Genomic DNA, 23,027 nt, shown 5'->3' with positions numbered 1-23,027 from the left:
ATGACTAAAAACTGCAACTGATCCTGCTATACTTCCTATTATAAAATTAACCTTCTTTAATCCTGCTTCCAGCGGTCGTATTCAGCTTTTCTAAGATTGGACTGCTCGCTTGCACAACGCTGGGCGACTGCCGGGAAACCTCCTTATTGTCTCATGTGCTTCTCATAATGTGTTGTGGCCGGCCTGATTGGTTGTAGGCCCGTATTTGTATGATCCATCTGCACAATAAAGGTTTTTAAAAAAAAAATAATAAGAGGCCTGCATCATGCCCTTCTATGACAGAAAGCTCCAAAGAGAGGGTGTTCTGCGCAACGCCGGAGCAAGATTCGTTGAGCCCACATGCAACAGACTTCACCTGCAGCAATAGATTTTCCCCCCTTTCAGACTTGACCAACAGCCCTCAAGATGCCCTTGTGTGCCCCATAATTGATGTATCAGGAACTTTTACCAATAGTAGCCCAATCACCTGGGAAGTACGATAATCAGGCTACTCGTGAGCTCAGGGAGTAGGGGTTCCTGAGATCTATAACAGTTTAACTTAAAGGGTTAATGAACAAGAATTTGCATAGCCAATAGGTCTCGCCTTTGGGACCTTATAAGTGTTTAATTATCCAGCACAATATCCTTGGTGCAACAATATCAAGTGTTGCATGGCTAAACACTTATAAGGTCCCAAAGGCGAGACCTATTGGCTATGCCAATGCTTGTTAACTTATGTGTTTGAAAATAGCACTTTTAGAAAGTGGCTATTTTCTTGTTCAACCTTCCTATGGGCCTCTGCCTGTTTTTGGATTGACTGTCTGGCTTTGGAGTGACAGGGCCTGGGGAGGTGTAGGGGCTCCAGGAGTCTGGATGAGTCAGCACTAGGCTGAATAGGCCTGATCTGCATTTGGAGTGGTGGAAGGAGTAGCACTTGTACCTGAATAGGGCTGTGCCTGCCTTTCACAATGCTGGCTACGCCCCCCTGTGGTGTGTCTGGAGCCAAGGCCCACACTGACAAAGGATGTTGTTGTGCACTGGCAGAGTGCCCCCAGAACTGGGCTCACAGCCCCTTGCACAAGAGAACAAAGACATTTTGGGGTATAAGTATTAGACCTAAAACCCCTGAACTTTAGATCATTCGTGGAATTCAAGAGGAACCTTTGCCAAGGAGAAGAGCTGGAGAGACTGAGAAGAAGTACTGCCCTTGCTGTGTGTCTGGGGTTGGCCTGCAGTTGCTGTTTCTGCCAAGGAAAGGAGAAGGATGTTGCTGTGTGTTGGGCCCCCCGTTTGAAGGTCATCTGCAAGGGCCTGAAGTGAACTGGCCGCCTGTTCAGAAGTCTCGAGGACACAAATACTTCCCCCCGGCTCCCCTGAACTCTGCTGTTGTGAGTTCTGACCTGCCTAGAAGTGCCTGTGTCAGTTTGGGTATCTGGAGGTTGTTGCTGCTGTTTGGGAACAGGAAGAAAAAAGAAGCTTGAAGAACTACAGGAATCAACGCAAAGGGATTGCGGCTGAAGAGGACCAACACAGTGCCCTCTCGAAGCCGCAGCATCGATCTCTGATGCATCCCCAGATTTCCACACATCGCACCCGTGCTGAAAGTTTTCCCGACACATCACCTGCGAACCGTCATGAAGAATCGATGCATCACTCCCAATACAGACCGCAATCGATGCAACTCGTCCTCTGCGTGTCGCTGAACTGTTGCATCGCCTCCTCAAAGTCTCAGGAGTGTCGCATCTCTTTGTTTTCCGACTCTGCTGCTGTTTGGCTTTGGAACTTTGACGCATCTACAGGTACTTTGGTGAAAAGTCTTGCATCCATAGTTTTCTATGGTACAAGTTCTTGAAACCTTTTAAAAGTCATATTTTTAACTGTGTATGTTGGATTTTTGTAGTTTTGGTCTTGTTTTGTTTAGATAAAGGTATTTTATTTTTCTAAACTGGTGGGGTGTCCATTTGTGGTGTTTTCACTGTTTTACTTTGAGTGTTGGTACAAATACTTTACACATTACCTTTGGGATGAACCAGTCTGCTCATGTCAAGCTACCAAGGCGGTGAGCATGGGTTATCTAAAGTGTGTATCCCCCTTAACCCTGATTTGAAGAAAGGGTCCCTATATGGACAAAGGTACCCACCTCTACCAACTAGAGACCCCCATTTCTAACATCGGTGGTCAACGGTGAGGATTTGAACCTGTATTTGTACTTGACCCACAATGATCGGTGTACATCACTAAGTTTAGTACAGACCACTACGCAACCACATACTGTGTTTTTTTAGGTTCTATTTTTGAGTGACCCTTAAAGTATCCACGCATGTCTCAGAAGGGTAAACCAGCATGTGAGGCTGCAGAATTGGAGTTTGATATTGAAGCATTGCATACCTACAGGGTAGATCAGCTCAAACAATTTTGAAAGGATTTGGGATGACCAATGAAGAGCAGCTCCAGGAAGGATGAGCTGCAGAATGCCTTAAGTGCCTTGTGGGAGGCCAAAGAGGCTGGGGAGGCAGGTGATGCATAGGTGGATGAGGATGCACAAGGGAAGGGAGCTGGAGGAGAACCAAAGGGTTAGAGATAATGAGTTATACGTCATGAGTCTCAAGATGAAGCAATTGGAAATGGAGAAAGAAATTATGGCAGAGGAGAGCATATGCCTAGGAAGAAAAGAAACTGCATTTGGTTCATGAGTTGAGCATGAGGGAACTGGACATTAAAGTCAAGCAAGTGGAGTCCAGTTCAAATGGTGGCAGCGTACAGCCAGTGCAAGGGGGTAAGGTTTACATACCCAACGACCTAGAGCAGAATTACCAGAGGGGTGATGATATTTATGCATGGTTTACAGCGTATATGAAATAGCTTTGAGAGTGAATGAAGTTCCCGAGAACAACTGGGGGGGGCGGGTCTGTGGAAACACTTTGAGGCCTCTGGGAGGGACACCCTGTCACCTTTAGAGCAGGCGGGTATCCTGACCTATTGCAACATGAAGGAGGTGTTATGCCTCAGGTATGGGCTCACTTCAGAGCAGTACAGAGAGAAGTTCAGAAACTTCAAGAAGCTTGATTCAGGTACTTGGGTTGATTGTGTGAACATGTATACGAGTGCACTGGAAGGTTGGATGAAGGGCAGCAAGGTAACTGATTATATGGGGTTGTGCAACTTAATTAGTTGGGAGCCCTTAGTAGTCTGTGTGTTCCAGAACTGCGCCAGCCTCTATTGGATAGTAAGCTAACTGATCCCAGGGAGCTTGCTAAGGAGGCGGACCGCTGGACTAGCACCAGGGTCCACAAGGGAATTGGGGGTAACCTAGCCAAGAGTGGGCAGGGTTCCCAGCAGAAGAGTGGGGGAACAAGGGTAACCAAAAGGAGTTCTCTAAAGGGCCCAAAAACAGTTCCCGGGGTAAGGAGCCACAGCCCTCCAAGTTTAAGGTGTTCTGACCCCTTAAGGGCAGGCAAGACAACCGAGGTCCCCCCCAAGTGTTATTCATGTGGTCAGGTGGGCCTCATTGCAAGAGATCCCAAGTGCCCCAGCGCACCCCCACCACCCACTGGTGCTCCGTCACTAGGATAAGTGAGTGTAGCGCTGGGTGAGGAATTGGTTGCTAGTGAAGGGGGGGAGCAAGCAGTTATGACCCTTGTCTCATTAGGAGACAGAGAGATGGTCCAGGAGTCCTATCTGACTGAGTACACTAAGAAATACAAGCAGTGGGTGACCATCAATGGGAGGAGGGTGGAGGCTCTAAAAGACATAGGAGCCAGTGTGACATCTGTCAGGTGTCAATGGGTGTCTGAGGAGCAGGTTATTCCAATGTACTTCACCCTGTTGTTGTAGCAGACATCTCTGAGTGCAAATGTAAGTTTCCTTTGAGTGGGGGGGGGGGGAGGTCTCAGGCTCCTTGAAGGTCGCTGTTAGTCCATCCATGCCTGTCGACAGTCTGCTTGGAAAAGACCTGGAGAGTTTTCCATGGAGGAAGGTGGAACGCAGGCTCATTTGGAGATGCTGGGTCTGCCTGAGTGGCTCTGTGTGACCACTCGGTCAATGGCAGCCAGTAGGGGTAATCAAGAGGACCTGGAGCCTGAAACAGTGACCAGAGTGCCTGCCAGGAAGAGGAGGGGCAGGGCTTGTGGGATACCAGCCCCCGGAGTTCCCACTGTCAATGAGGAGGCAGAACCTGAGGGGGATGCCCTGGACCCGACAGGGGAACAAGTGGCCGAACTGGGAGATCTGCCGGAGCTGACTGATTGACAGCAGGAAGGGGGTCCCTCCAGGGAGGAGTTCTGCAGAGCGCAGACGGAGTGCCCTACTCTTAGTGGTTTGCGGCAACAGGCTGCAAACCAGGCAGCAGGTGATCAGTACGGATCACATCTAATTTACTGGAAGTTGGATTGTTATATAGTGAGCCTACGGTCGCTGAGCCCAGTGCAGCTCGTGTGCTGGTGGTACCCAAGCGCTTCAGGACATCCCGACTGGGTCGTGCTCATGACGTGCCTTTCGCAGGACATTTGATATGTAACAAGACCTTTCAGAGGCTTGTCACCCACTTTCACTGGCCCCTATGGGAAGGCACGTTGGTACACATTGCAGATCTTGCCCAACTTGCCAGGTGAGTGGCAAGAGTGGAGAGATGTGTAAGGCTCCCCTCCAACCCTTTCCTGTCGCCTGCCCCATTGGTTTGCTTGAAGACCGAGCAGTTAAAGCTTTTTCCTGTCTTTGGGATTGTTTAGCGATATTCATGGGGTAAACCATTCTAATTTTGTATTGTATTGTTTTAATTTTAGCCTCGCTTGATTCAAGGACCAGTTCATTAACACTTGGTTATTTAGTGTTGCCATATTGTCATCCTGAGACATATAAATAGACGAGCCCCGACATGCCACAAATCATAGCGGATGTGAGTATATACCAGTTTTATTTTATACAGACTTTGGTCAGGCGTTATAAGTGATTAATCCTGGCCTTTTATGTACTTATAGAGGGTGCATCTATAATTTTGTTTTGGAGCAACTTAACTTGGAACTAGTGGAGCCCACTTATTTACATGTGGACTTGCCCTCTATATGTGACTGATTTTTCTGGCTACTTTCCTCATTTGGTATAGGAAATATTCTTCTTCTGTATCTAACTTTGGTTCTCATTTAGCACTCACTTTCACAGGGTGTTGGCACTTTTCTGACTTACTTCTTGAGCACTTGTCTATTTTATTTGGTCTTTTTGATAGCGTTTGGATCCAATACTTATCACAATCACTGGCTCTTTAGGTACCAATTATTTCGGTCTTCTCCTCTCTCTAATTGGCAATTTCATTACTAGTTAATATTTTCACCGGTTTTCCAGATTTAGTCAGAATGATTGATCTTTTGCTATGACATGACCCCGGCACACAAATATTTTTTCAGATACCCCTATGTTCATATTCGTTTTTTTGACTTTTACTGAATTTTTAATTGGACGCTCTGGTATTCATTACGGTTTGTCCGGATGATGACCATCTAACTCTAATATGGTTGAAACGCTGTTGATGCCTACATGTGGCCTTGATTGAAGAGGACACATTTTTGCTATGTGTTGTTTTTGTCTTGTTTAAACCACATATATGTAATGTTTCTCAGACACTTTTTATGTTTACACAGTGCATTGTCTTTATGGTTGTTTGTGTAACTTGATGAGCGCCATTGTTGTTTTAATGTTGCTATTATTATTTTCCTCCTAATACATTTTCTATACATATAATAATCAAATTTGTGCACGGTATCACTTGTTTGAAAGTTTCTAGGTACTTTGCCATACATTTCCTAATTTCTTGTTTGAACATTTCTTGTAACTTTGTCATATTTCTTGGTTCTTCTTTTCCTTCTTTCTCTCTTTCGCTTTTCCTTCCCTTTTATCAAAAAAAGAAAGTATGACTGGACAACCATTTATTGCTCCTATTGAACATATTTTGAGTTGTAAGCCTGTGTTTACCCCCTGTATCTACCGAGACCAAGAGAAGTCTTGGTCTGCTCGACTCACAGTACTACTGAGATCAAGTGCTGAAGGAGCATTTGGCCTCAGCATTCACAGTAGGTCGGGACCCAGAACATCAGTAGTAAAAAGCCACAACCCCTACAGTTGGGTCCAGTAGCTCCTGCTTTCCCCTCTGAATAGGATTCTGACAGCGCACATCTGGGTTGTGAAGCTCCTACATCATTTGTCATTAATTCATTGACATGAGGGCAAGCTTGGGCTGTCTCCAACCCATCCCATACATTTAGGTTGCATGGATGCCCCCTTTAGCCCGGGAGAGATAAGGAGGCAGTCAGTCTTCATAACTTTATTGGGAGGTCCTGTTCTGCTGGGCAGTGTAGATAACTATCCTCACCTCGATTCCAGTGCCAGATGACCATTCAAAACATCTCTTTCTAACAATTACGGTTTTCTGGTGTTATTGCTGGCTGGAGCGGTTGCCCTTATCTGACCCTAACAGACCATTCGAGGTTACTAAGTTGCCATCAATATTGCTGTGGACGCCCTTGGTCCTGCCAATGCCCGAGCCACCAGGAAATTGGCATCTTTGGTACTCAATAGCAAAGCGTGCAGACTATTTCCATCTGCTTCAAATAGTCAGTCCCTTGACTCTAATTAACTGTGAGCATGTCCCTAACTGGACTCTGGTCAACAGGACATTCCCACCTGGAGCACTAGAGACTTTGTTGGGTGGTATCCTGGTTGTTTGGATTTTTTTTTTAGTATTACATTTGGAGGAATATGTCACTTTACTCCGCACATGTTTACAACCTGTGGCATTACCTTGCATTTTTTACTGCGCAAAATCTTTTACAACACAGGGCTTTACAACGCATTACATTACAATGCATTATCCATTACAGGGCAATTTACTATTCTAACTCCACTGGGGCGTTGTAATGGGGAATGCGATGTAATGGTTTGCGGTGTAAAGCCATGTGTTGTAAAAGATTTTGCAGAGTAAAAAATGTGGGGTAATGGACTGCACTGTAAACGTGTGAGGAGTAAAATGACATATTCCTCCAAATGTAATACAAGTTGTAAAGGATGTTTACACATTTGGAGTGATATATTTTATTCAGCTATCTTAGGTCTAGATCAGGCTCCTTTATCATCTGCCCACCTTTTCTAATCATTTGCAAATCTTTAGCTACTGTTAAGAACTAGAAAACTGAATCATATCAAAGTTCCCAGAATCAACCCAAACTAAGCCCATTCGTACAATATTGGTCATAAAATCTAGGCTGGCAGAAACCTAGCACCTTCTGCTAAGGAGCTATAATAAGTTGGTGGGTGTCTTAGTTCAGTCCAGTAAGTGTTAATACTTTGTTTTGTGTGTCTATCTTCTTTTGAAACTGAACTATTTACTTACCTGTTAAATAATTTATTTTTTCTACTGTGTAGTGCACATACTGTACACATGTTAGGCTTTTTTTTTTTTTACTTTGTCATACTAAATCGTGGTTTCTAACATCCTCCACCTCCAGGAGTAAGGGTTTCCTGTTCATTCGTATTACCTGTAGAGAAAGACATATGCTTAAAGAGTAAGGAACTGATTATGAGTGGCGGGATGGCGTAAGATATTTAATATACTCAATATGAATCAACAGTCCTAGGTGACGCATTTTCCTGGTGCGGTAAACACTTATGGTTCCGAGGTTTTTTTGGGAAAGTGCGGAATACATTATAGAATGTATCGCAGGGCTTTATGTGGGCCGGGTCTCAAGGGGTCTGAGCACCGGCAGTTTTTTTCAGGGGACCTCGAAACGTGTCTCTATCGGGCTCTGTTTTGAGCCCTGACACAGGCGGTCTGTTTTTTTCGGATTGCAGTGACAGCAGTTTGCTGTCACTGCAGTCCGGAAAAAAGTGCCAGGGCGCAGCCCGAAAGAGACCTGTTTGGAGACAGCAGGCACATCGATGTGCGCCGCTCACACTGCTCACTACTGGAGAAGTTACATCATGACGTCATGCCAGGTGAGTTGTAGGGTAAGGGAAATCCTTTACAGAGTCATTTTCTCTTTGGATTTCGCTTCTCTTTTTGAAACTCAGGAGCAGCAACAATGTTGTTGGGTCACCTGGGCTTTAACTGGAAACTTGGTCAATATTATATACAAGCCATAGTTGCAGCTTCTTTATCTTCTGCAACTAATAACCATTGACAAAGCCAATAGTCCTTACTTGTTGCAAGTATGAAATAATTGTTGCATCACATATCTGGAAGCAATGACAGACACAAGAAAATAACAAGTCGGGCGGCACACTATACTAAGCACAGATTTTTAGCATAAGTGTTTTTAAAACACGCCCCTAATTACACTGGCCACACCCCTTTGAGAGACCCCCCAGTTTTTTCATCCCACTTAAAGCCCTGATGTATCGTTTACTGCACCAAATTCTGCATGTATAAGCACTTGCTGCACATTTTACCCTGCACATTTCAGCAGGCAATACCATGCAAAAATCACTGGAGGTACAGTAAGCTCCACAGTACTCGGGCTTTGAATATGTGCAGTAACATGAGTTATCCAGCAGTGAGTAACCACTTACTGCTGCAAGCCTACAAAATGCTCACATGCTGGATGTTTTTTTTGCAGTTTTTATAGCGCGGAATCGACCTGAAGTTATTGGCACGCTTTTCATGAGCAGCAGTAACATTACACAAGGGTACTTTAATTTTTCATAAACATGGGGAGATTAAGTGATTTGCTCAGAATCACAGGATGTTGAGCCGATGCAGAGACTCAAACCTTGTTACGCAGTTCCAAAGTCTTAAGCTCTGGCAGTTACGCCACATCATCTCCCCAAGAGATATTTCTGTCTCACAGATTAAAATGTAGATGCCACTTGGGGGTCCGAAGTTTTTCTTAGGAGTACATAGTTGGCGCTATCAAATGCTACCTAGTCTTATTTTCAATTCATGCCACTTATTTCCACCACACATTCTGTCTCTCTTGCTGGTTCTTTTTCATTCCCACTTTCATTCTTTGTCTCGCAGTTTTTCAAAAGTGCTCTTCCTCCTCCTTTTCAAGTGTCTCTCTCTTGACCTAGGTCAAAGTCTGATGACGTAATTATTACTCATAGGTCCCCTACAATCAGTTTAGCTATGTAAATTGGATTTATATAGTGCTTACTACCACTGATAATGCGTTGTGCACTCTACAGTGCAACCACTGACACACATGAAGCACTGCGCTCACCGGTGCTTAATTTGTAAAAAACGGTCAGCGCTCAAAACTAAACCCTTTTAATCCTATGAACGATGCGCGCCTGACGGTAGGCCCACGGGCAACCACCGGTTCAAATTCATCACTGGCACCAACCCTACTTTAGAATATGTTTGCAATTAAACATCGGCGCTCCGAGGACGAAGGCTGTGTAGCCTTAAGCCCACACCATGCATCTTGAATCCACTACTAGAGACTCTCCGCCCAATTATCTAACATTTGCCGGTTCCTGCTTTCTCGCATTGTAACTGTTTTTCTGTCTTTCTCTTCTAACTCCGTCTTTCTTATTTGAATTTGTTTCCCTCTCGCTCGCTTGAATTACTTTATGCGGAAAAATAGTGCTGTCCCCCAAATATACGTGCCGGTGGCTCCCATCAGTTCAAATTAAGCACTGGCACCCACCCTACCTAAGGCTAAGAGTGTGCTAGCAAGCAGGATAATAGGTACAGCACATCTCGCCTAAAACGAAATAACCAGTTAGCCGGAAAATACAGGGCGAGCAGGTGTTTAGCAACAACCCCACCTGCAAGCGAGGTTCTCACCCATTCATTCCCGAGCTCTCTACGGCGACACCCTGTTATGGCCAAAGCAACCCAGCCTTGGGGCGCAGGCGCTCCGAACGACGCACAGGACTGAAACTGCCGGAGCACAATGATGTGCTGTCTCTTTAAGTACCTGGTCTTTCAATCTTAAACTCCTCCCTCTTCGGGTCTTAACCTGTCCCTTCTTTGAACAACTGCTCAGAAGCAGGCAACGCTGTGGAAAATGCGTGGTACTACAGCCTCTGCACGCAGCCGCGTCGACGTTTTGTGAGCGGCGCCAGCGTCATTCGGCCCCCTGGGACCTCAGCCCCGGACAGTGCGTCAGTGGCCCACCTACATCCGCCTTCCACGAAGCTAAATATCCTCCACAAACCCCACTATCGGGAGCATAAACATTCTTCTAAAGAGTACTGGACGGGTTCGAGGTAACGGTCTCGACGGCGATGAACTGGGGACCGTAAGTCTCCCGCGCTCTTGTAGGTAAGTGTTAAAAGTGGAAGCATACTTCTAAGTTTCCATAGCCGAGCATGGTGAGAGGGTCGGGCAGTCCGGGTGTTTTTTTTCTTCTCTTTTTTGTGTTTTCTAATAAATTACTCCTTTGCTTCATTATTGATAGGAATATCTTCAAAAAGCGTCACAACGTAGGGTGGTGATACAGTGAGGATTATAATCGGAGAATAGTTATTTTCTAATGTTTTCACGGTGCGAGCCTGACCCTGACCCTGGCGCATTACAGCTCTTTACGACAGAGCCACCTTACGCTCTTTTTTCGATACAGGTAGGCTACTGCTATCATTACAGTGGCTCGATTGATTACTGCATCTCGGTGGCAGTGAGAACCTCGTAACAAGTGGCTTAGTGAAATGTCCGCAGGCTATTGAGCCGAAGCTGGGATTTGAAGTTAGTTAGTTCGCCATTTTCCAAATGTACCTGTTCTAGGCAGTGTCTCAGCCTTATCTGCGGAAAAAATATGCATCGGTGTAGACTGGGGGATTATATTCTAGAGTGGTTACACCTCGCCCCATAGTGTCGTATTATAGGACACTGTGTTTCCATTCCTGGCAGTTACTCTAACAAATCATTGTTCACAGGTTTCGTATTCGATTGGTTTACAGAGGCACGCACCCGTGTCTACAACCCCAAGAACACATTTGTTGCTAAATCACATCTCATTAGTGGTAAGGCGTGTGATGTCTTGACGACAGGGAGTGAGATGAGTCAACACTAAGTTGGGAAGCAAAATATATGTAGGCCAGAAGTTCGATCACGGAGCGGCAAACGTCATAGTTTCATCCTTCCTAGTTTGATTATATGGATGTCTGCCAACACACCTTACTTTGAGGCAAAAAGGATGTTAGTTCCAACTATTCACTACTTAAAATGTCTTCCCTTTCTTCTGTTGCAAGGTACTGAGGATAGTAAAGCCTGATTGTTTTCCTCCGAATGACTCTTGTAGTCTTATCAAACGTTGGAATGTTTGAAAGTTAAAACTTGATTGTTTTAAACAACTTGCTGCCACATTCTTTGTGCCTTAAATGTCAGGTGTTACCGTTATAGAACGAATTGGTAATTATTTTTTCGTTCACTTTACTGTATTTAAATGGTACTACTTGCTTATTTGGCAATATTGTATTGACGCCCCTCACAGCAGAGTCGTCTCCTGTCTGGAGTACCCTAAACAAAAGACACAAAGAGATGAGGTTTCTGTACTTTATTGCTATTAACCCAACTGAAACTGTAGTCAAGGAATACAGGAGGCTGCATGTCACCTAAGGGGCCCTAATCGCCCTGCACAATAAGGATCCCATGTCTTACCACTACTCTCTACGAAAGGCCAGTACTTCAGGCAGTCTAATTATAAATTCTTTATGCTTTTTCACATATACTGAACAAGCAGACTTTATTGATCATGTTAATTTTGAATCCTAAAGCTTTCGTTTATATTTACCAGTCTTTTGGTGGAGAAAGTTATAAACATTAACAGTGTGAAACGTTCGTGTGGATTAATCATGTTTGTCCTCACCAAAAGACTGGTAAATGAAAGATGTATTTATTATTTACAATTTGGAAATAAACATGTTGAATAAAGTCACAATGTTGAGTACAAATGAAAAAGAATACAAACTTTATGGTTAGTGAAGGTGTTCAGTACAATGTCAAATGTATGTGGCTCCCTATCCTCACTACCCTCAACAGGAAGCACCTCCACATACAAAATCGGCAACCCCTTGATTACTAAGTCTTCATTGAATTTCTAAAGGGAGCCCTGTCCCTCTCTTCCTCCACTATGGCCTGGCTTGCCACCTTTGAGCTACATCAAAGTAGGCAATGCACTTCCACTGTCTTTGGAACCTGTCCTCACCCTCCCCCTTGTGAAATGCCAAATTAGAGGCTTTCAAAATGCATCCCACTTTCTTTTGTAATTGATACAGAGCCAAACCTGAGGATGACTATCAGAAGTAACCCTCTTAAGCATTTGCAGAGTTTCCTATTTAATGTTTACATTATTAGCCCATATATTTTCTCACATTACTTTAATCTTGAGGTTATTGCCTACTGTAAGCACAGCTTAAAGCTCTCAATAGTTCCAGTATCTGTCCTGCCATTACTTTACACTTGCAATCCCTGAACTGATCAGCGGTCTTTACTGAAGTGGTGGTCTAGCAGTGAACAGACTATTCACCTAATTCTAGTGCCTACCAAAAGAGCCTAACACAGCACTATTTCCCAGCACAAGCCATTTTTAGGTCGAGCCTAGCTGACGCATGCGCTGCTCTGCAAGGCATGCTGTATTGAGGTAGGGCCTTGAAACTCAGCCCACAATTGGCTTGTGTCATTGTCCAATGTAACCTGTGACTGTTCATTGACTAAAAGGCTTTGTAATCCCTCCTTAGTACCGCCTTGTCTCATTTTGTAAGCTCCCATGGCGACATCCCCTGTTTCGTGTGTTGCTAGGTAGGCTTTAATTATAGCCTCCAAGCACTATTTTCTTAAATAGCGTTGTCCTGCCTGCTAGGACACGCTCTCCCAGTGGTTTAAAAAAAATATCACGCATTTGCAACGCAATAGGTCTCGCATTTGCGAGAGTTTAAGCTATTGAGATTGTAAATGACAATGCCTTTTATTTATCTGTTCTAAAAACACTTAAATAAAAGGCATTGTCATTTACAATGCACTAGCTCAAACTCTCATAAATGCAAGACCTATTGCGTTGCAAATGCTTGTTCTTTCTACCGTCCAGCATCCTCAAAATGGCATGCTATTTCAAGAAAAGCATCCGCTGTATTTCTAAAATACGATATGAAAATTGGCCTTTACTTAAGAATTGATTGTTGCCTCTTTTATTTCTCTCAAATCGTCATCCCTTCCACTCTTTGCATGCCTTCACTCGCTGACCACAACTTTTGCTAAGTCACATGCATGTTTGCATTAATTTCTATTTATGTATTTCTGCTAATTGCCATCAACTATTTCAAGATCACAACCTCCGCTTCTTTAAGTCATACCCCAGAAACGTAACACCTCCATCTTCTCACTCAACTATTGCACAATTTTAACTATCTGCATGAACTCGCATATCCCCGTCGCAAATGAGCAACCATACCTCCTATTCCCTTAATGTACCACAAATACATTGGAGTGAATGTATGTGTTTTGCTTGGGCGTACAATTCTAATCCCAATAATGAACAATACCCCATAACGGCGTATTCGCCACAAACCTACGGTACTGTAGCAACATGCTGCCTGGCATAAAGCTCTTCAGCACCTCGTCAGGGGTAGTAAGCAGTACATTAATGCACCTACAATTACATTACAACACAATTTTTTTATTCATCCACTTCAGACATGGCCTCCAAATGTTCCCATTGTAACTTGTGACATTTTAATTGCACCCTGGATTTTAGCCATCAAAAGTGTGCATTGCTGGACATTATTTTTTTTTCTTTAGTATTAAAGCATAATTGTATGAATCCGTGCCTGCAAAGTACAATTCGCTTAAAAAACAAGCATTGGCAAAGCCAATACGTGTTGTCTATGCAAGATTTATTGACTTTGCTAATGTTTTTGAGCTATATTGTAAATGGCTGAAAGTAATGTAAAAAAAAAGCTGTAGGACGCAGCCAGTGCTGATTTTGGAAAAGGGGGTGGTGATGGGGAGAGTTTCTGAATGATGCAGAATACTCTTACCCAGTCAAGAGATCAGGGCTTGATCCATCACCGTTTTTTAGCTCACTGCACCATCCCAGCTCAGAACCTGGCTATATGCAAATTAGTCTGTTCCTGTCCCAGTGCATGATGGGAACAGGGAAAACTAAAACTACCAAGCCAATTCTTATACTGGGAAGGAAACCAGCTTCCGGGGACCGGTTTCTGGCATTCCAGCCGTCGTCGACCCGGCTTGCTTGAATCCTGATAGTGCAATGAGCAAGGGACTCACGTCTGAGTATACCCTCCCACACATAGTGTGGACAAACCGATTTTGGAAAAGGGGGTGGTGATGGACAGAGTTTCTGAATGATGCAGAATACTCTTACCCAGTCAAGAGATCGGGGCTTGATCCATTACCGTTTTTTAGCTCACTGCTCCATCCCAGCTCAGAACCTGGCTATATGCAAATTAGTCTGTTCCTGTCCGCATTATAGTGCTTTTTTATTTTCAGTTATGCTGCACCAAAGCTAGCACCACTGTATAATATGGTTAAAAAACATTAACAAAGCCAATAGATCTTGCATAGGCAAGACCTATTGGCTTTGCCAATTCTTGGTATCGAACAGCTGAAGTACTGATGTTATAGAATGCCTTTGCCAAGGTCTTAGTGTGGCCACACTCAGAAGCATATTAGGACCATACAAAAACTAAAAAAAAATGTGGCTATAAATGCACTGAATGTAACTTAAGTTGTAGGTAGACAGAAAAGTCCACTGAGTATAGCTTTTATCACAGTGATGCTTTAGGTTATATTGTACTTTGGGTGCAATGGTTACAAAAGAACTAAAAAAGAAACCCCTCCTGACTGCTTGTTTAGTAGCAGTTATCGGTGTTCAGTGGGGTTGCTAGACCTTTTGGGCCCTGTGCCACTGCACCTGCTGCATCATTCAAATCATGGCCCTAGTCCTGCAAGGTAACTGCACTTGTGGCTGCTTGTTCAGTCGTAAAATATAGCAATAATTGGTCTTCAGTGGGTCTTCTAGAGCATTTGGACCCCTGTTCTGCTGCGCCATTCAAATTATGGATGTGGTGCCTCCAAGAAAAATACTTGTGACTGCTTGTTTAGTAGTAACATATAGCAATAATCAGTGTTCAGTGGGTTTCCTAGATCTTTTGGCCACTGTGCCAGTGCACCTGCTGCACCATTGAAATCATGACCATAGTGCCTGCAAGAACACATGAGGAAATAGTTTATATCTGGTTATGTATGTGTGCTGAAAAAGGCACATTTGCAGACAGAATACATAATTATTGTGTAGCTAAGCATAAACGCACATCTTTCATAAAACGTGTCTTTAAACTTATCCAACTCTCTAAAACGAGTCGCCACAGATGTCGTAAAGCAAATGCTTTACACGTCAGTGAAAACCAAGCATTGATAAATTGTGTTAAAATGTGACAGGCTCTTTCCTGTGAAAAGATCTTCTATTGTGCTTGAAAGTGATCTTCTATTGTGCTTGAAAGTGAATAGGCTATAAGTAATGTAAATTGCCCAAGATCACCATTTGTTCGGCTGACACAGAGACTAAAATTCAGTTTTGTACTTTGTTTCTTTAAAAAGGTAGTTTCACAAATTAAATGGATTCGCCAAAAAAGAGGAATTTTGCAAAAACATCTGCAAATGGTTTGTGAGATGAAGATGGCTATGTCTAATATAACATTTTAAAAATGGGCAGAAGCCGGCTCCATGGAAAAAGTAAGCTGCAGTCCTCTTTCCTATAAACACAATCAGTTTGAAGTCAGCCAAAAGCAAAATAAACACCAGGCGCATACAAAAGCACAGCTTGATATTAGAACTTGGTCTTTGAATGCCTATCAAATGTGACGCTATAAGAACAAGATTTAAAGGCCTGTTCGTAACAGAAAGCGAGTTTGTGGAAGAATACTGTAAAAACGGCTTTAGCATGGGGAGGGAATAACAAAAGCTGCACAGCCTAAAGCAAATAAAGTCAGAAAGCTTGAGTTACACACCACAAAGTCAACAGCAAACCACGGGTGAAATGCATACCCAGGTAAACTTTCTGAAATTCCCCAAGATGCCTTTTGCATTCCAGATAGCTGTGCTGTCTTCTAGGCGGCGACCTAAAAACTGTAGTAGCTGAAGGTGATGCACATAAGAGAGGTCGGCTTGGCAGCAGTGTCAGTTCAGCCCAGCCACTCAACTGTGTATGTTTGAGGTTGGTTCATGGAAAACATTGGCCACTTGTGGAGGAGTCTGTACAGACCCTAGCCACAGCCTAAGCCCTGTCAAACTTGTCTTGAGTATGGCTTAAGGTCCTGTGCAGTTGAGATTTGATGCTTGCAGAGGATTGGGGTTGGGACCTTGCCAGAGCATAGACATTGAGTTCAAGTATTGATGGCTGAATAGATACAGGGTCTGACTTGAAGCCGTTATGAGCTAGGTTATAAATGATGTTATTTAACTGATGTTATTTAACATGTCATGAGTAATGGAAATAGGTGAGGTCATAAGCAGTTCATGATGGGAGCACAATTATAGTTATTTCACTAAACTAGAAATAGTGTATTTTAGTGGCGGGGGGGTGTTGACATAAGATTGTGTCTCACTCCAACAACTATGCCACTTTAACAGCTGATTTATCCACTGGTTTTTTTTTTTGGGGGGGGGGGGTTATTGACGGCGTTCCCCACATTAACAGTGGACTGGGTTTGGGGCGGAGGAGGCAACACAGAAGTTAAGAGAGTAGGCGGGTTGGTGGAGAGGACAGGCAAGAGTGGACGGGGAGCATATAAAGAAAATGGAGGGTGGGTGGAAGAGGTTGTTGAGCACAAGTAGAAACAATTGACCCGTGCAAACATGATATGTTCGCAGCAGCGGACCAGTGTAAAATTATTATCCTCCAAAAGATTAAATTTGAAATTCCTGCAGAATTGTAATCTTTGACCTTGCAGGAACTTGTCACTCCAATTGCAATCTGTTTTTCTGGTTCAACATTTACTAGATCTCCTTTATAGCTCTTTGTATGGTTTTGTTTCAGGCAATCTGGGGGTAAGCAACATAGGGGTGTTTAACCACATGGCTGCTGTGGGGATTTTTGCGCTGTGCTGAAATATTCAGATTCCCCTTCTTCATGACGAGCTCAGCTCGTCATCAGCACACGACACCCGTGGGTGATGACGAGCTGAGCTCGTCATCAGCAGCGAAAGGGTTAAGGGAGGTAAACACAGCATCTGTCAGGTGACGCTTGAGCGAAAGTACCACTGGAATGAGGATAGCAAGAAGGAGGGTGCAGGACGGGAAGCAAATTGAGACGGGTGGAAGCATATGCATGAGAGTGAGCAGAACATGGTGCTGGGGGAAAGAAGCACAGGTGAAAGGGAAGTAGATGAAATATCAATGTGGGGGGATGATCAAGAGGGTGAAATATCAATGTGGGGGGATGATCAAGAGGGTGAGTGTATCACATAAGGGAGCGGAGAGAAGTACACACACGGAGAGGGCAATATGAGCACAGCGGAGGGGGGCCGGAGTGCTCGAGGGAGACAAATGGAAAACAACTTTAGAGTGTTAAACTGAAAAGAAGAAAGAAGCACCTGAGAAAGTGAGCAATGTAACTTGACTCTAATGCACCCAAGCTCTAGTGCATGGAAAAACACAAGAAGGGAAAGGACAGCTCACACAAGCTATAAAAAAATAAATAAGAATAAAGCTAATGAGAGTGACAGTGAAGCCGTCCAATAATGAGAAATGGCTGCAGTGTAAGCCACTGTAACCTAAATATGTCTTGCAACAGACAGCGCACGCGCTGGCTAGTACTAGTCGGTGAGACCTAAAAAAACCAAGCATTGGCAAAGCCAATTGGTCTCGTATTTGCACGATCTATTAGCTGTGCTAATGTAAGGCTTAATCTCATTGGTATCCATTAAAAAGTGTAATGCCACAATCAGCAAATTAAAGGTGACCAGTTAACCTTTACAAAGAGTCTTTACTGCACAGGAAATATGCAGTAGTGTTTTTAGTAAATTCATATCGATCTGAACTAGAAACATTTTTTTTGTAAAAATCTACATATGCTGATGGTTTATGTGGCAATTGCAGCAAATACATTATTAATGCGTAAAATACCAGAGCAGTAGAGTGACGTAATTGCACTAGCCATGACTGCAACTCAGTTCGCATGGTTGAGTGTGGCACAATAGTGTACAGAACATAGTTTCTTAGTATACTCTGTAAACTGCTAATGCAGCTCATTCTGCCTCCAGAGGCACAGAGAAAGCTTCATAAAACTCCAGAGTTGTGATGCTCGAGTAGGTGACAGATGTGCTGACACTAGAGGTGTGATACAATCAGTTGCGTCACTTCATGGCTGACAAGGTGGCATAAAAGATTTCTTGGCGAAAACCTCCCACAAGAGCTGGAGCAGCAGAAACTTTGCAAATAATATGGAATGTTGCCGCACAAGAGACATAACTAGGAAAACACAGGCTGCTGGACTTGCCATTGCTGGGAGATATGACGTAGAGCACTTTGAAGCCACCTGAATGGCAGTGGCTGCATACAAGGCAACATGGGAAAAGATGCCTCTGTAAAGAGATGAAGAACAGGGGATCGAATAAAGGCCTTTTCGCTATCATTCAAGTGGTCATGTGCTTCAGGATTGGTGAGCAGCCACACTTTGGCGGCTCCTCAGCTAGGGTGGAGGAGCATCACCCCTCTGCTTTTGAGCAGTGTAAATGAAATATAAAAATTATGATAACTTTGCGTTATTATCATTTTAGTTTTCGTTTGCTGGTTGGTGGGGCTGCGCTGCTCTCGGAGCAGGACAGAGGAGGAGTGGCTTGCCCATTCCTAAGTGCGCAATGACTGTTTGATCGGCCCTCTTGGCCGCCCAAACCAGTCATGCACACTTTCCCCATTCTCCATACAGGCTGCATGGAGAACATTCCCAGGCCCCCATTCTCTGGTTGAGCGTCGAACCAGGACATTCAAAACTAATCTCAATGCTCCATTGCCGCATTGTGATTGGTCTGGGGAACCTGGCTTTTCTGCCTGACTTCCTGTCCCACGAGAGGAGCAGGAGCAAGGAGCAGAGACATGGGACCCAGCGGCAAGGTAATTGTGTGTGAATATATATTACCTACTGGCGGTCGCCAGTAGGTATATATAGTTAGAATTTTCAAAAGTTCCATAGAGAAAAAATCCTATGTCTAATAACTTTGGCGTTTGTGGACGGAATCGGCTGAAATATTCAGGAAAATGGCACATTTTGTTTCTGATCAGCCCCTGAAAATTTGGGGGGGTTTCGTCAAGGGGGGGCCGAGAAAAAAGGGGGGTCCCAAAACATGTTTTTAACATTGAGTTTTCCATAGGGCGTTTGGCCTCACTTTTAGCTCGAACGGCTGAATGGATTTGCACGAAACTTGGCAAAATTGTAGGGAGTGTTAGCCCGATGTGCCTTTGCTGGGTCTCAATATATGTGCTCCAGTGGATTTTGAGAAATTAACGTTTAAAAAAATTTATATATCTGTGACAGCGTCCTGGATAGCGCACCAGTTCGTGTACTTTTCACGTAACGGAGCTTTGCGAAGCGAAGCTGATTGGCTCTCCGGTGTCTGTCAACATTCTAAACAGTCCGGAGCGGCTGCCATCTTGTCTCTCGGTAGGATCGAGAGACAAGAGGAGGCCAAAACGAAGGGGGAAATGAAGGAAAGGGGGCAAGGTAGACCTCTTCTAACCCCCTAGGATTGATGAGGGGGATATTAAAGTGGCCCGCGGGGCAAAAAAAAAAAAAATTTGCGATTTTTCGCCATAGAGGCGCGTCCCGGTACGCGAACCGGGCAGCTAACCGGCAGCGTAACGGGAGTCTAAGGAGAAGCTGATTGGCTGTCAACATTGTAAACAGTCCGGAGCGGCCGCCATCTTGTCTCTCGGTAGGATCGAGAGACAAGAGGTGGTGAAAAACGAAGGGGGAAATGAAGGAAAGGGGGCAAGGTAGACCCCTCCTGACCCCCTAGGATTGATGAGGGGGATATTAAAGTGCCCCGCGGGGGAAAAGAAAAAAAAAGAAAATTGCGATTTTTCGCGGTAGAGGGGCTTCCCGGTACGCCAACCGGGCAGCTAACCGGCAGCGTAACGGGAGTTCGACATCTTGTATTTTTGGAGCGTCCGGTTTGTGTACCGGGTAGCGTTCCGGTAAGCGTAACAAGGGGAAAACCAAGAGAAACAGTAAAACAAATTTAAAGGAATAGATTTCCACCAAACTTGGCAAAATTGTAGGGACTGTTTGTTTGATGTGCCTTTGCAAGGCCTCAAGATATGTGCACGTGTGGATTTTGTCTAATTAAGGTTAAAAAAAAAATATATATCTGTAAGCGTGCTCTGGCGCGCTTACGTTACGGGTTTTGTTTGCGCTGCAGAGACGATACGTCACGTTTATGCGACCCGTCATGAGGCGTCTCACGTGGCTACGTGATACGTCACGTAATAAAGAATATATTTTACAGCTATAGATTTTAGCTTTTAAAAAACCAATGAAATTCACTGAAAAAAACATAGGTTATAGACCATATATAGTTAGGAATTTGCATTTACAAAACCATGAAAATTCACTGAAAAAACCATTGGTTATAGACCATATATAGTTAGGGATTAGCATTTACAAAACCTTCATTTACTCGCACAAAACCATAGAAATTCACATATATAGTTAGTTGCAATAACTATATATCGCGCACCCGCAATCCACTGCTGATGATGTCACATATTACATCATTCATGACATGGTCAGTGACATCACTGATGACATCTCAAATGACATCACTGATGACATCACTGATAACATCTCATTTGACATTACTGATCACATCACTGATGATATCATTCATGTGATAATACGATGAACCTCTTCAGACTCTAATATAACCTTAGATACAATCAGTGTAAACAGACACTCAGACTGTCACTCATCCATGGAGTTACTCACACACCTAGTCAGTCATGCAAAGAATCAATTGCACCTCCATTTCCTCAACTATACAGTTATACACACCTTACTTAATCAAACATACACTAACATATTTACTCTCTTATACAATCACTGATACAAGTTCACAATGATCCATACAGCCACTCACACATTCACTGGCTCTTATGCACAGTTATTTATATATGTCAACTCTTACATGTACTGTGTTATACATATGTACTTACTTTGACATGTAGCACTGAGAAATCTCATCACTCACCAATACACTCACGCAGACAGTCAACCGCCCATACAGCTGTTTCCACATGCACTTTTGAACCCATACATCTACTAAATCAACTGATCACACATCTATGCACAGTCACATACCTCCCAGCCAGCCCCACACACGCACACACACTCACTCTCCCATACAAATATTTGGGCAACCAATCAATAACCCATATAGTTACTCATATAGCTACTGATCAACACATGCAGCAGTTTACAGAACTACAGAAATAATGATGCACAAATTAAGACAGTTTAGTCACTAACCCATGCACTCAGTGAGACACATTTAATCATTCTCTCATACAGTCAGTCATGCACCTACTAAATCCTTCATCCAAACACTTTTACATCCACTCATTCTTCAATATGTAAGACATATTTTAACTTTACAGAAACATAGTCACTGGATGTTGTCATCAGTGATGTCATCAGTGATGTCATTTGAGAGGTCATCAGTGATGTCATCAGTGATGTCACTGACCATGTCATGAATGATGTAATATGTGACATCATCAGCAGTGGATTGCGGGTGCGCGATATATAGTTATTGCAACTAACTATATATGCGAATTTCAATGGTTTTGTGTGAGTAAATTAAGGTTTTGTAAATGCTAATCCCTAACTATATATGGTCTATAACCAATGGTTTTTTCAGTGAATTTTCATGGTTTAGTAAATGCAAATTCCTAACTATATATGGTCTATAACCTATGGTTTTTTCAGTGAATATATATATATATAACATTTTTTTTCTTCTTCAATGCGCAACCCTGCGCCCGCCCTGCCACCTGTGAGCCATGCCCGCCACAACTGAGCCACACTACACTTGTCCAGATGTGTGAAACAAGCACATAAGCCTACAAGACTCAACACTAATACTGTACTTGCGTTCATAATAAGCAGCAACAGTACGGAATCTGTTTACATTTCTGTGAAGTGTCTATCATTTAAAGAAACAAACACAAGTTAAATAAGCTGAATACAGAAAATCGGAGACAAGTAAAACCTCTGACCTGCCTCTAAATTCATAAAATGTGTGCCTGTCTGTGAGGCCATAAACGAACAATGGTTTTGCTACTTTCAATTATACAAAAAAGCATTTTACTTCCAAATCAAGTCCCTTATAGTGGCAAGTTCATTGAATGATAAATATTAGTCAGTCATCCATGAATTAATCTCAAAGCAAGAGAGTTCGCCCAACTCTTTCTGAATTTTTTTTTAGAATAGTGTATCCACACATATACTATAAACACCAAGGACTTGAAAACATAAATAAATTACATTACATAACCAACGTAGGCAAATGTGAACATTACATAAATATGAACATCACAACACATTACAATAAATACGTATATATTATAACATATACAATAATTTATCTAGAGACACGTCCTATTCACAAATGTAAATCCTATGTCAAAGCATCAAATTTGAATTATATAATCACTCTTTAGACATTGATTGGGACGTTTTTTAGAGACACGTCGAGGTTTCGACCCCTCTGTTTGCGTGAACTTGGTAGGTCAAAATGGGGTCTTCATCAGGACTACATTAGAAAAAAGGAGGGGATTCCTATTACCCAACGAGCGTGCTCTTCTATATTACAATAACAAACTCCTGCTCACCAATTTAGTGCGATGTAACGTCTTCAGTACTCAATACATCAAATGCTGGTTCCCAAAAAGGAAATCCAACTCCTTTCACCTTATGCAAAAGAAAATTAAAAGCAGACTTAATACCCTACTTCAGAACATAATATGTATTCATTTCTTCTTAATCGAATTTAAGGGGAGTGAGCAAAACTCACCTTTCAGGTACAAAGTTCACCAATCCAAAATAATT

General features: G+C 43.2%; 1 protein-coding gene across 2 annotated transcripts in view; it reads left to right on the top strand.

The window, feature by feature from the left end:
- Window positions 1-9,947: 9,947 nt before the first annotated feature.
- LOC147692005 (N-acetyllactosaminide beta-1,3-N-acetylglucosaminyltransferase 2-like) overlaps window positions 9,948-23,027 on the top strand; it is a 41,006-nt gene continuing 27,926 nt past the window's right edge. For both annotated transcript variants that reach the window (XR_015299983.1, XM_086938298.1), the window contains exon 1: window positions 9,948-10,231. The gene's annotated coding sequence lies outside the window, so the exon portion shown is untranslated. The remainder of the gene's footprint in view (window positions 10,232-23,027) is intronic.

This window comes from Lissotriton vulgaris, chromosome 9 (assembly GCF_964263255.1).
Source record: "Lissotriton vulgaris chromosome 9, aLisVul1.2, whole genome shotgun sequence".
NCBI lineage: Eukaryota > Metazoa > Chordata > Amphibia > Caudata > Salamandridae > Lissotriton > Lissotriton vulgaris.
This window is presented reverse-complemented; position numbering and strand designations above follow the sequence as displayed.